This window comes from Canis aureus, chromosome 7 (genome assembly GCF_053574225.1).
Source record: "Canis aureus isolate CA01 chromosome 7, VMU_Caureus_v.1.0, whole genome shotgun sequence".
NCBI lineage: Eukaryota > Metazoa > Chordata > Mammalia > Carnivora > Canidae > Canis > Canis aureus.
Genome location: NC_135617.1, coordinates 72,042,762 through 72,055,980, shown reverse-complemented (window position 1 = coordinate 72,055,980; position 13,219 = coordinate 72,042,762).

The following is a 13,219-nucleotide window of genomic DNA, read 5'->3' as shown; positions in this document are numbered from 1 at the left end:
ACCTGTCTGCCTTTCATGATGGCGACTTTGGTGTACCACGAGTATCACCATTTTTTGGGTGCTCTGACATGTGATCTTTTCATAGTAGGAAGTTTAAACACGTTTAGTGCTGCTACAGTTTTTCTTACTTTCTTTTTTTAGGTGTTGGGTTCTAATCTCTGTTTACCAATAGTCATCCTACCCTTCCCACTCAAAAGTCATGCTTCCCATTGAGAAGCTGGAAGCGCTCAAAGTCTTCTGCTCTTTGTCTCTCATCTGGAAACACTGTGTGAATGGCCATGAGTGAAGGACGTATCCCTTTGTCCTTTTTCCTTTTGTCATAGCCAGTTGCACATAATCCCAAGACTAAACTTGCTTATCTTTTTCCTGTAGGAGTCCGGATACCCTCAATGCCCGGGCTCTCCTAATGCAGCGACTCACAGATTCTCATGGGGAAATGGGGGTGGGAATTAAAAAGCAAGGGCAATAACTCTAATGGGACCCGCTCACACATTCTGCGACGACAAAGGCCCTGCTCAAGCCGGCTACTTGCACGTGTCCAATTTATTTGGCCACCAGGTGGCATGACTTGAGCGCGTTTACTTAAGAAGAAAAGAGGAAGTCGGCGGTTCTAAACCCCACAACGGCCAGCAGATGCAGGTGCCCCCCGCTTGTGGCCCGTGTGAATTGTGCCGTTTCACTTTTACAAAAGGCCTGCATCAGTACCTGCTTTCCCTAACCAAAAGAAATCTGAGAAGTTTTTCTCCAGTGGAAAAAAAGTGAGAGCAGCGGGGAGCCCTGACGTCCCGAAAGCCCTTCTCCGGACGCAGCAGGCACCACCAGCCGGGGCAGTGGCGCCACCACGCGCCGAGCGGGGGAACTGCACTCGGCATCTCAGCGTCTCCGCAGTGAACTGGTCTGTGAGCATCTGCGCTTTATCTGGATTTGCTTTGTACATCCATATGTCCTGAGGGATCAGAACAGCTTAAAAGGTTATTTTTTGGATCTCGGGGTGCTAAAATTTTTTTCCCATAAAATTAATATTAATTATTTCTTCAATTTTATGCCATTTCGGCTTCCAGAAGTTTTCATAGGAATGCTCTATTTTTGGAAAGGAAGGGAAACCTGTAATCAATGCTGAAAATACAAGAAAGCATATTTCACGTGTCTGTTCTAAGTGACACTTGTTATTTTGATGTGTTTTTCTTGCCATCAAAGTACAGACAAATTCCTTTCTTAACCTTAAAATGATAAATATGGGCCTCCTGAGCCTGTTCAGTCTGGATTTTCCTCTCCTGCATTTTTTTTTTAATTTTTATTTATTTATGATAGTCACACAGAGAGAGAGGAGAGAGGCAGAGACACAGGCAGAGGGAGAAGCAGGCTCCATGCACCGGGAGCCCGATGTGGGATTCGATCCCGGGTCTCCAGGATCACGCCCTGGGCCAAAGGCAGGCACCAAACCACTGCGCCCCCCAGGGATCCCTCCTCTCCTGCATTGTGTGTAGAAAGCCACCTGGGAGTAAGAACTGGATGCAGGCTTATCTTTATCTGCAACATGCACTGCCCTTGGCTATAGACTCCTTGACACAGAGTGGAAGACGTTAGGCAGGAATTATTGCTAATATTAGCATTATTGGACTAAAACATGCATCCCATTTTGCGAAGTGCTAACTATCCTGCGGTGTCTGAAGATGAGTACAGTTGGCCCCTGCATATCAGCCTGTCTCTTTTGGTTACATCCAGATTGGATTTGGCACTTGTGAGATCTAGAGTCCAAGGTAAGGAGTGCCTGAGAGTCCACCGCAGGTGGTCGCAGCTGAGAAGGTGGGAGCAGGAGGCACAAGGCAAGAGGGAGCTGAGAAAAGTAAAGGCATTCAGGGGTGACTTTTGTGCTTCTATACATTTTGACGCTGGAGAATTTTAAAGGACTATTTCTAATATTTATTTTAGATGGATGGATTCATTCAATAAATCTACCAGGCCTGCTGTAGGAGTTGGGGTTAAAAGGTAAATAAGGCAAGGTTCTAGGCTTCAGGGCACTTTATAGTTTTGGTCATTAGTCCCACAGGGGCAAGATGGAGATCCCAGGAGAGGCTCTTCCCCTGAGGCCCCAGGACAGTCCCAATGCCCAGATGTGTGGATGGAGACAGAGCTCCCAGTGAAAACAAAATTCCTTTAAAACTTTGTTGAGGGCAGCCCTGGTGGCTCAGCGGTTTAGCGCCGCCTTCAGCCCAGGGCGTGATCCTGGAGACCTGGGATCGAGTCCCACGTCGGGCTCCCAGCATGGAGCCTGCTTCTCCCTCTGCCTATGTCTCTGCCTCTCGCTGTGTGTGTCTCTCATGAATAAATAAATAAAATCTTAAAACAAAACAAAACAAAACTTTGTTGATTGTGGGGCAGCCCCAGTGGCCTAGCAGTTTAGCGCCACCTTCAGTCTGGGGTGTGGTCCCGGAGACCCGCATGGAGTCCCACGTCGGGCTCCCTGCATGGAGCCTGCTTCTCCCTCTGTCTGTGTCTCTGCCTCTCTCTCTGTGTGTCCATCATAAATAAATTTAAAAATCTTAAAAAAAAAAAAAACTTTGTTGATTGTGAGGATACGTTAAAATGGCATACCTTTATGATAACATTCTGGCTCATGTTTTAGAAAGATTTTATTTTTAAGTTATCTATACTCCGACGTGGGGCTCGAGCTCACAACCCCGAGATCAAGAGTCGCAGGTGCCTCTTGCTCATTTCTTTTTTTTTTTTTTAATTTTTATTTATTTATGATAGTCACACAGAGAGAGAGAGAGAGAGGCAGAGACACAGGCAGAGGGAGAAGCAGGCTCCATGCCCCGGGAGCCCGACGTGGGATTCGATCCCGGGTCTCCAGGATCGCGCCCTGGGCCAAAGGCAGGCGCCAAACCGCTGCGCCACCCAGGGATCCCTGCTCATTTCTTATATAAGGGAAGATACTGAGGGTTTCCTGAAGAAGGAAAGAGAGAGCAGCATAATAAGAGCCATGTTGCAATAGTGTAAATTGCTCCCTGATCATTGCCGGGATCTTGATGATCTGATAAAATGGCTGGTGTATAAAGCAGAGCAAACATACTCTTGTTATACTGAAAGCCTGAAATTTCACCTACAGGGAAGGGAGAGAAAGGTGCATAGCAACAGGCCGTGTAGGAGTGGATTGGAGAAGTCCAGACCGATGTCAGGAAAAATAGTTTGGAGGCTATTGAACCTGTTTCAATGGGTGATGAAAGTTTGAATTAAGACAATCACCAAAGGGCAGGCGGGGACAGAAGGGAGACAGATTTCAGGGTAGGAAGGGCAGATCGAAGGCTGAGGGAGAGGAAGAATGACTGGAGAGAACATCACTGCCAGTGGCCTGACCCCAAGGCCTGTGTTCTTTTCTGAGGTTGCCCATGTTGCCCTGTCAACAAGGACCTCACTTTAGTCCAGTTCTTTCATTTTATAGCAAAAGGAGGAAATTAAAACCCAGGAAATGGAAACCCTTGTCTATGGCTGAACTGCAAGATGGTGGAAGACTGTGTTAGAAGCCAAGTCTCTTCCCAGATCCAACCTCCTTCCACAGGTTCACATTAGAACTTGCATGGTAGAAGCACCTGAGGGGCATTTCCAAACACTTGGGCCTGGGCCCAGGCCCAGCCAACTGGAATCCCCGCGCTGGTACCACTGGCTCATTCCAGGCTGGTGCACAAGCTTCTCTTCCTGCCATGGTCTTCCATAGCACATTCTGCCTAAATCCCACTCCTTCCTTCCTTCCTTCCTTCCTTCCTTCCTTCCTTCCTTCCTTCCTTCCTTTCTTTCTTTCTTTCTTTCTTTCTCTCTTTCTTTCTTTCTCTCTTCCTTTCTTTTCTTTTCCTTTCCTTTCCTTTCCTTTCCTTTCCTTTCCTTTCCTTTCCTTTCCTTTCCTTTCCTTTCCTTTCTTTTCCTTTCCTTTCCTTTCCTTTCCTTTCCTTTCCTTTCCTTTCCTTTCCTTTCCTTTCCTTTCCTTTCCTTTCCTTTCCTTTCCTTTCCTTTCCTCTTTCCTTTCCTTTCTTTTTTTAAAGGATTTTATTTATTCAGGAGAGACAGAGAGAGAAAGAGGCAGAGACACAGGCAGAGGGAGAAGCGGGCTCCCCATAGGGAGCCCAATGTGGGACTCAGTGCTGGGACTCCAGGATCACGCCCTGAGCCAAAGGCAGGTGCTCAACTGCTGAGCCACCCAGGCGTCCCACCACTTTCTTTTCTTTTCTTTTCTTTTCTTTTCTTTTCTTTTCTTTTCTTTTCTTTTCTTTTCTTTTCTTTCTTTCTTTCTTTCTCTCTTTCTTTCTTTCTTTCTTTCTTTCTTTCTTTCTTTCTTTTTTCTTTCTCTTCCTTTTTCTTCCTTTCTTTCTTTCTCTTTCTTTCTTTCTTTCTTTCTTTCTTTCTTTCTTTCTTCTTTCTTTCTTTCTTTTGATTTTATTTATTTATCTGAGACAAAGAGTGAGCAAGCGAGGACAAGCAGAGGGAGCAGCAGGACAGGGAGAAGCAGACTTCCCACTGAGCAGGGAGCCTGCTGCGGGTCTCGATCCCAGGACCCTGAGATCATGACCTGAGACAAAGTCATAACCCATAATCATGACTCTGATCCACTGAGCCACCCAGGTGTCCCTGAACCACACTTTCTTTTTTCTGTTTCATACTTGCATCACATAAGTGCAATACATTACATAGTCCCACTGATCATTGGAAAGATGCTGAGTGTTTAGATGGAGAACTACATGTGAGCAAACACCAAAATCCTTTGCCATAGGTCCATTAGTGATTAAAACAACAACAACAACAACAAACAAACCTAGAACTAACTTGCAAACATCTTATTGAAACTACACGAGAAGGGAGTCTTCTCCTGTAGAAGGAAGGGAGGGAAGATTAATGGATAATCATTGTTCGACAAGCACTTAATAATTTGTTTTGTAAAACTGATCATTTCTTTATAAGTTTTAGTAAAAATAAGGAATATTTTTTAAATGTAACAACCAAGATCTTAAACACTAAAAAATTGTGGTAAATGGGACTCTTGGGTGGCTCAGTTGGTTAAGCATCTGCCTTCAGCTCAGGTCATGATCTCAGAGTCCTGGGATCGAGCCCCGAGGTGGGCTCCCTGCTCAGTGGGGAGCCTGCTTCTCCCTCTCCCTCTACACAGGCCTATTTGTGCTCTCTCTCTCCTCTCAAATAAATAAATAAAAATCTTCAACAAAATTGTGGTAATAAAATTTACCATCTCAATCATTTTTAAATGTACAATTCAGTGGTGCTAAGTACATTCGCATTGTTTTGCAGCTAATCACCAGGACGCTTTTCATCTTGCATGACTGAAACTCTGTACCCATTAAATAATTGCCATTGTGCCTTCCTCCTAGGCCCTGGCAATCACCATTCTAATTTCTGTCTCTGTGAATCTGACTACCTCATATAAGTGGGTTCTTACAGTATTTGTCATTATGGTTGGTTCATCCATGTGATGGCATATATTGGAATTTCCTTTCTCTTTAAGGAGGAATAATATTCCAATGTGTGTGGAGTATATATATATATATATGTACATATATGTACATACTCCATTGGTATATGCATGTGTGTGTATATATATACATACACGCACACATCATATTTTGTTTATTCATTCATCTATTGATGGATATTTGGGTGGCTTCCACCTTTTGGCTATTGTGAATAATGCTGCTATGTGCACAGGTGTATAAATATATATTGAGACTCTACTTTCAATTCTTTGGGGAATAGTGGGACTTCTGGATCATACAGTAATTCTATTTAACATTTCTTGAGGAACGGCCATGCTGTTTTCCATAGTGGCTTGGTAATTTTATAATCGTACCAACAGCTACAAGGGTTCTCATTTCTCTACACCCTTGTCAACACTTGCTACTTTTCTCTTGTGATGTAGACATCCTGATGGGTGTGCGGTGGCATAATGTCTTCCAGAACATAGATTGACTGAAGATTGTGACCTACCCTAAACTTTGCATAAAGTCCTAAATTCTTTAATCATAGTGCTTTCATCCAAGCCGATTTTTAGGATGGTTGTAGAAGGAATACTCTATTGTCATTTTAACAATCTTTATCAACTGGGATGCCTGGGTGGCTCAGTGGTTGAGTGTTTGCCTTTGACTCAGGGCGTGATCCTGGGGTCCTGGGATGGAGTCTTACATTGGGCTCCCCTCAGGGAGCCTGCTTCTCCTTTGTCTCTCTCTGTGTGTCTCTCATGAATAAATAAATAAAATCTTTAAAAAAAAAACATAATCTTTATCAACTAAAACAGTAAAAATTAATTATTATTTTGATTTTTTTTATTGGTGAAGTTGAATTTTCTACTGTGATTTTTAATTAGTTATGGCTTCTCTGCTGTAAACTGTTTGTGTTTGAATTTCTCACACAATACAATAAAAAATAAAAATAGTGTTTTCTATGTGCTAGTTACTGTTCTAAGAGCTTTACATGTAGTAAGTCAGTTAATCCTGACCCACCAGGAGGCAGGTGCAATGATTAGTCTCAGTGTATAGAGGACACAGAGACATGAAGAAATCAAGTATCTTGCCCCAGGTCATACCCAGGAAGTCTGGATTCAAAGCCTGTGCAAACTACAAAATAGCCAATATTTATCTGATTTATTTGTTTGCCTTTTTTTCCCTATTAACTATAATCATTAAATTTTTATGGTTAGGGAATGCCTGGGTGGCCTAGTCAATTGTGTTTGCCTTTGGCTCAGGTCATGATCCCGGGGTCCTAGGACTGAGCCCCACATTGGGCTCCTTGCTCAGTGGGGAGCCTGCTTCTCTCTCCATGCTTGTGCTCTCTCTCTCACTCTCTCTTTCAAATAAAAAAATAAAATCTTTTTAAAAATTAAAAAAAAATTATGATTAAATCTATCAGCCTACTCCCTTTCTTTTATTGCCCCCCGTCCCTTTGTTTTCAGTCAGTTTAGAACATCCTCTTCTCTTCAGAGATTAGAAAATATTTGGATTTTTTTTAGCATGATATATATTTTTTCCCAAAAAATCAATTATTTCTCCCAAATCATTTATTAAAGACATTTTTGTTTCTGTTGCTTTATAATGGAAACTTTCTGCTGAGTATTATTTCATAATTGCTTGTTTTTATTTTTATTTATTTATTTATTTACGATAGTCACAGAGAGAGAGAGAGGCAGAGACACAGGCAGAGGGAGAAGCAGGCTCCATGCCAGGAGCCCGACGTGGGACTCAATCCCAGGACTCCAGGATCGCGCCCTGGGCCAAAGGCAGGCGCCAAACCGCTGCGCCACCCAGGGATCCCAATTGCTTGTTTTTAATGTCCAGTCAGCAATTTGAGGATACTGAAGTCTCCTTCTGGTTGCTCTTTTGGCTTCATTTGGTGTGAATCTATCTTTAGCGTGCTGATACTCTGGCTGCCTTTCTCTTTTTTTTTTTTTTTTTTTTTTTTTTTTTTATGATAGGCACACAGTGAGAGAGAGAGGCAGAGACACAGGCAGAGGGAGAAGCAGGCTCCACACACCGGGAGCCCGACGTGGGATTCGATCCCGGGTCTCCAGGATCACGCCCTGGGCCAAAGGCAGGCGCCAAACCGCTGCGCTACCCATGGATCCCTCTGGCTGCCTTTCTCGTGTGAGTTTTTGTGTAGTTCAGAACACAGCCAACAAGTTCATTTCTTGTTTTTTTTTCTCTCTGTCTCCCTTCTCTGCTCCTCAGCCCTTCCTGTCCAGTGACTGAGTGGTTGCCCTCCCTGGGGCCTGTCCAGAGTGAGGTCTTACAGGCAGTCTGGGCTCCTGCCCCAGTATGAACTTAGGCATGACCCCCTCCAGGCAGGAGGGAGCTGTGTTAGGTCCACATGCAGATCCATTTTGGTATCCAGGGACTTCACTATCCATCTATTTTCTTTTCTTTTTTTTTTTTTTTATCCATCTATTTTCTTGAAGAGGATGGAGAGAGGCCAGTGGCAGCTCCTGGAGTTTTTTTTTTTGTTTGTTTGTTTTTTTTAACTCTTTTTTATTTATTTATTTTTTGTATATTTTTTATTGGAGTTCGATTTGGCAACATATAGCATAACATCCAGTGCTCATCCCGTCAAGTGCCCCCCTCTGTGCCCATCACCCAGTCACCCCATCCCCCCGCCCACTTCCCTTTCTATCACCCCTTGTTTGTTTCCCAGAGTTAGGAGTCTCTCGTGTTCTCTCATCCTCACTGATATTTCCCACTCATTTTCTCTCCTTTCCCCTTTATTCCCTTTCACTATTTTTTATATTCCCCAAATGAATGAGACCATATGATGTTTGTCCTTCTCCGATTGACTTACTTCACTCAGCATAATACCCTCCAGTTCCATCCACATCGAAGCAAATGGTGGGTATTTCTCGTTTCTAATGGCTGAGGAATATTCCATTGTATACATAGACCACATCTTCTTTATCCATTCATCTTTCGATGGACACCGGGGCTCCTTCCACAGTTTGGCTATTGTGGACATTGCTGCTAGAAACATTGGGGTGCAGGTGTCCCGGCGTGTCACTGCATCTGAATCTTTGGGGTAAATCCCCAGCAGTGCAATTGCTGGGCTGTAGGGCAGGTCTATTTTTAACTCTTTGAGGAACCTCCACACAGTTTTCCAGAGTGGCTGCACCAGTTCACATTCCCACCAACAGTGTATGAGGGTTCCCTTTTCTCCGCATCCTCTCCAACATTTGTTGTTTCCTGCCTTGTTAATTTTCCCCATTCTCACTGGTGTGAGGTGGTATCTCATTGTGGTTTTGATTTGTATTTCCCTGATGGCAAGTGATGCAGAGCATTTTCTCATGTGCCTGTTGGCCATGTCTATGTCTTCCTCTGTGAGATTTCTGTTCATGTCTTTTGCCCATTTCATGATTGGATTGTTTGTTTCTTTGCTGTTGAGTTTAATAAGTTCTTTATAGATCTTGGAAACTAGCCCTTTATCTGATAAGTCGTTTGCAAATATCTTCTCCCATTCTGTAGGTTGTCTTTTAGTTTTGTTGACTGTATCCTTTGCTGTGCAAAAGCTTCTTATCTTGATGAAGTCCCAATAGTTCATTTTTGCTTTTGTTTCCCTTGCCTTCATGGATGTATCTTGCAAGAAGTTGCTATGGCCAAGTTCAAAAAGGGTGTTGCCTGTGTTCTCCTCTAGGATTTTGATGGAATCTTGTCTCACATTTAGATCTTTCATCCATTTTGAGTTTATCTTTGTGTCTTGTGTAAGAGAGGGGTCTAGTTTCATTCTTCTGCACGTGGTTGTCCAGTTTTCCCAGCACCATTTATTAAAGAGACTGTCCTTTTCCAGTGGATAGTCTTTCCTGCTTTGTCGAATAGTAGTCAACCACAGAGTTGAGGGCCCATTTCTGGATTCTCTATTCTGTTCCATTGATTTACGTGTCTGTTTTTGTGCCAGCACCACACTGTCTTCATGATCACAGCTTTGAAGTACAACTTGGGATCCGGCATTGTGATGCCCCCAGCTTTGGTTTTCTTTTTCAATATTCCCCTGGCTATTCAGTCTTTTCTGATTCCACACAAATCTTAAGATGATTTGTTCCAACTCTCTGAAGAAAGTCCATGGTATTTTGATAGGGATTGCATTGAATGTGTAAATTGTCCTGGGTAACATTGACATTTTCACAACATTAATTCTTCCAATCCATGAGCATGGAATATTTTTCCATCTCTTTGTGTTTTCCTCAATTTCTTTCAGAAGTGTTCTGTAGTTTTTAGGGTATAGATCCTTTCCCTCTTTGGTTAGGTTTAGTCCTAGGTATCTTATGCTTTTGGGTGCAATTGTAAATGGGATTGACTCCTTAATTTCTCTTTCTTCAGACTCATTGTTAGTGTATAGAAATGCCACTGACTTCTGGGCATTGATTTTGTATCCTGCCACGCTGCTGAATTGCTGTATGAGTTCTAGCAATCTTGGGGTGGAGTCTTTGGGTTTTCTATGTACAGTATCATGTTATCTGCAAAGAAGGAGAGTTTGACTTCTTCTTTGCCAATTTGTGTTTTTTTTTTTTTTTCTTTGCCAATTTGAATGCCTTTTACTTCTTTTTGTTGTCTGATTGCTGAGGCTAGGACTTCCAGTACTATGTTGAATAGCAGTGGTGAGAGTGGACATCCCTGTCTTGTTCCTGATCGCAGAGGTAAGGGTCTCAGTGTTTCTCCATTGAGAATGATATTTGCTGTGCTCCTGGAGTTTTGATCAGTGAGCATGACTCTGGTCCCCCACCTCAAGTGGGCAGTTGAATTCTTTCTCATCACTTGACAGGCCTTGAATTCCTAGTTGCCCTTGGCTGTACCTAGACTCAGAGCCCAACAGGCCACTGCTTCAGCCCTATTAATTTTTTGCATTGATATTCCATTTCTGAGAATATCTATGGGGATATCCCCCGTTGTTGAACATGGAGTTTTTATTTTCTCCAATATTTTCTCCATCATTGTTCTGCATCAAAAACTCTGGGTTATCTGTTCTGTTTCACTCACGTGTCTGTGTCTTTTGTACAAGTACGAACTGTAGCTTTGTGCTACATGGTAGGGGGCTATTCTAACAAGTTCCTCCAATCATATTCTGCTAACTTTCTCAAAGCTGGATCAGGTAGGCGGGGCTATAGCAGTCACCTGAGATGAGGCTGGGGGAAGCGGTACTGTCCCCCACCCAACACAAGGATGCATGAAAGGAGCCCAGGGATAGCAGCTTTAGGATAGGAGGAAGGTTTCTGTATGGGTTCCATGACAACATTTCATCAGGGGTCTCAAGTCAGGCTGGACCCAGCACCAGGGAGCATATGAGAACAAACACTGGAGGCTGGAGATGGTGCCTGGATGGACAACCAGAAGTGTCATATGTCATGGGTGTATATGATAGCAGGATGCATCTAGAGCATTACTTAGCCGTGTCCTTGGGACCCAGTGAGCAAATCATCCAATATTCCAAATCTGTCCTGGTCTGGGTGAGGAGGGGATTCTCAGTTCTTTTCACATGGAGGCAGGGCTCATGCCTGGCTCTAGTTTCTTTCCCTTCTCCTGCTGCACCAGTATTCTCCATGGCATCGCAAGGTGATCTCAACATAGAACTGCATCAGCCACGGGGCACCTGGGTGGCTCAGTGATTGAGCGTCTGCCTTTGGCTCAGGTCATGTTCCAGGGGTCCTTGGATCGAGTCCCGCATTGGGCTTTCTGTGGGGAACCTGCTTCTCCCTTTGCCTATGTCGCTGCCTCTCTCTCTGCATGTCTCATGAATAAGTAAATAAAATCTTAAAAAAAAAAAAAAGAATTGCATCAGCCTCCTTTGCAATATAAACAGAACCAGGCTCCTGCATGTGTCCCCTCTTGGCTGTGAATTTAAGGACAGTAAGGAGCAGCCTCTGTCCCACCAGAAGCCCTGGCTCCTCTTGCCACCAGCCTTCTGGCTCAGTGGGGCTGAGGAGCAGACATGGGCTGGTTTACCACCAGACACACTGGACTACCTGCTTGGCCAGACTGGGCACCAGTGCAAGTTTGTCCCAGAGGCCAATTCTTCCCGGAATTGTCATTTCAGGACAGAAGATGCCAGGAGCCATGACTTGGCCCTTCGGCCCATGAACGTCTTCCAGTCCTGCCTGAGATGGCAGATTGCATAGCTAGGGCCGTGGGCCTGAGCTGGGATGGCAGGTGCGTGGGGAACTGCGGGAAGCCTGCCAGGGGCGCCCTGGCCACATCTTGTGGCGGTGGGTCCTCCCAGAGTACATGCGTGGGTGCGCGCCCATTTAGTTTTTCTGCGATACAGCACTGACCCATGGCTCCACGTCCTACTCACGTATTCAGCTGGACCTACTGCCGCCGCTCAGGATCTGTGGTGCTTCAGACCAGAGTGGCTACGACTGCAGCACTGCAGGCACACGTGGCACAGTGGGGTGAGAGGGAGAGGACAGTGCTGTGTCCTCACTCCCCAAATGCTGCTTTGTCCACCCTGCCTGGTAACCGAGGCCTGGAGAATGTCCTGAGGCTTCAGAGGCTCAGGCAGTGGGAGGAGAGGGGTGAAGGAGCTGATCAGCACAGCCGGTCCCAGACAGACTCCACGGCTCCACGGCAGGCATCCCCACTAGATAGAGAGCCCCGGCTTCCAGCAATTGTCCTTGCCTGCTCTTGCCCTGTGCTCTAGAGACCACGGGTGGGCGGGAGGCACACACAGTTCAAGGACTGCTCAGGGAAGACACTGCCTGGACCAGGAGCCTGCAGCTATGTTTGAGGAAGGAGGGTGGCTAACTGGGCCTTAGGGGTGCAGGAGAGGAGTTGGGGGCAGAGAACGGGGTGAGGGCAGAGAGGCTGAGCAGGACAAGGCAGGGGCAACCTTCCCAGCTTTTCTTTCTTTCTTTCTTTTAAGATTTTATCCATTTTTTTCATGAGAGACACAGAGAGAGAGAGAGAGAAAGAGAGAGAGACAGAGACACAGGCAGAGGGAAAAGCAGGCTCCATGCAGGGAGGCTGACATGGGACTCGACCCTGGGTCTCTAGGATCACTCCCTGGGCTAAAGGTGGCGCTAAACCGCTGAGCCACCGGGGCTGCCCCCTTCCCAGCTTTAATCGCAAAAATACCAGTGTACTCTGGCTCCTCTGTAAAGCACCACGAGTTCCCCTGCCTGGGTCAGAATACTAGAGGGTTGTACTGTTAGACGCAGCCAAGTTAGTCGGGGGGTGGGGGGTCATGGGGCTTGTAATTCTCTGGTTCAGGCTGAGAAGATGCCAAGCTCTCCCAGGAAAAAAACTATGTTCTTTTGTTGCCTGTAAGAAACCGGAGGAAGGAGGGATCTAAACGGAGAAAAAGCAGGGAGATAGGGTCTGCTTATCCTTCTGTGGCTCCTGAGTTTTAAATACTAGACCTTTGAGGGAAATGAAAGGATTCACAGCAAAAGCCCAGGATTTAGGAGAAGGGGAGTCTAAGAGCAACATGCCCACCTTGGACTGCAGGGGCAGAGGGGACATGATGAGGCTAGGGACATTTGTGGGCCCTAGAGGAAGGGGTCCTTGGGCTAAGCCCCGGGAAGGTGGTACAAGTGCCAAGAAGGTTTGTGGGACAGGAGGGAGGGCCTCTGTCTTGCTTCGTTGAGTCTGGGGCAGGCTGGAGCCCTTGGGAAGGAAGTACTCTGTGGTGCTGCCAGCTGCGCCAGGTGTCAAATGCCTCAGATTGGTGCCCTATGCCTCAGTGGGGCGCTGTGTCT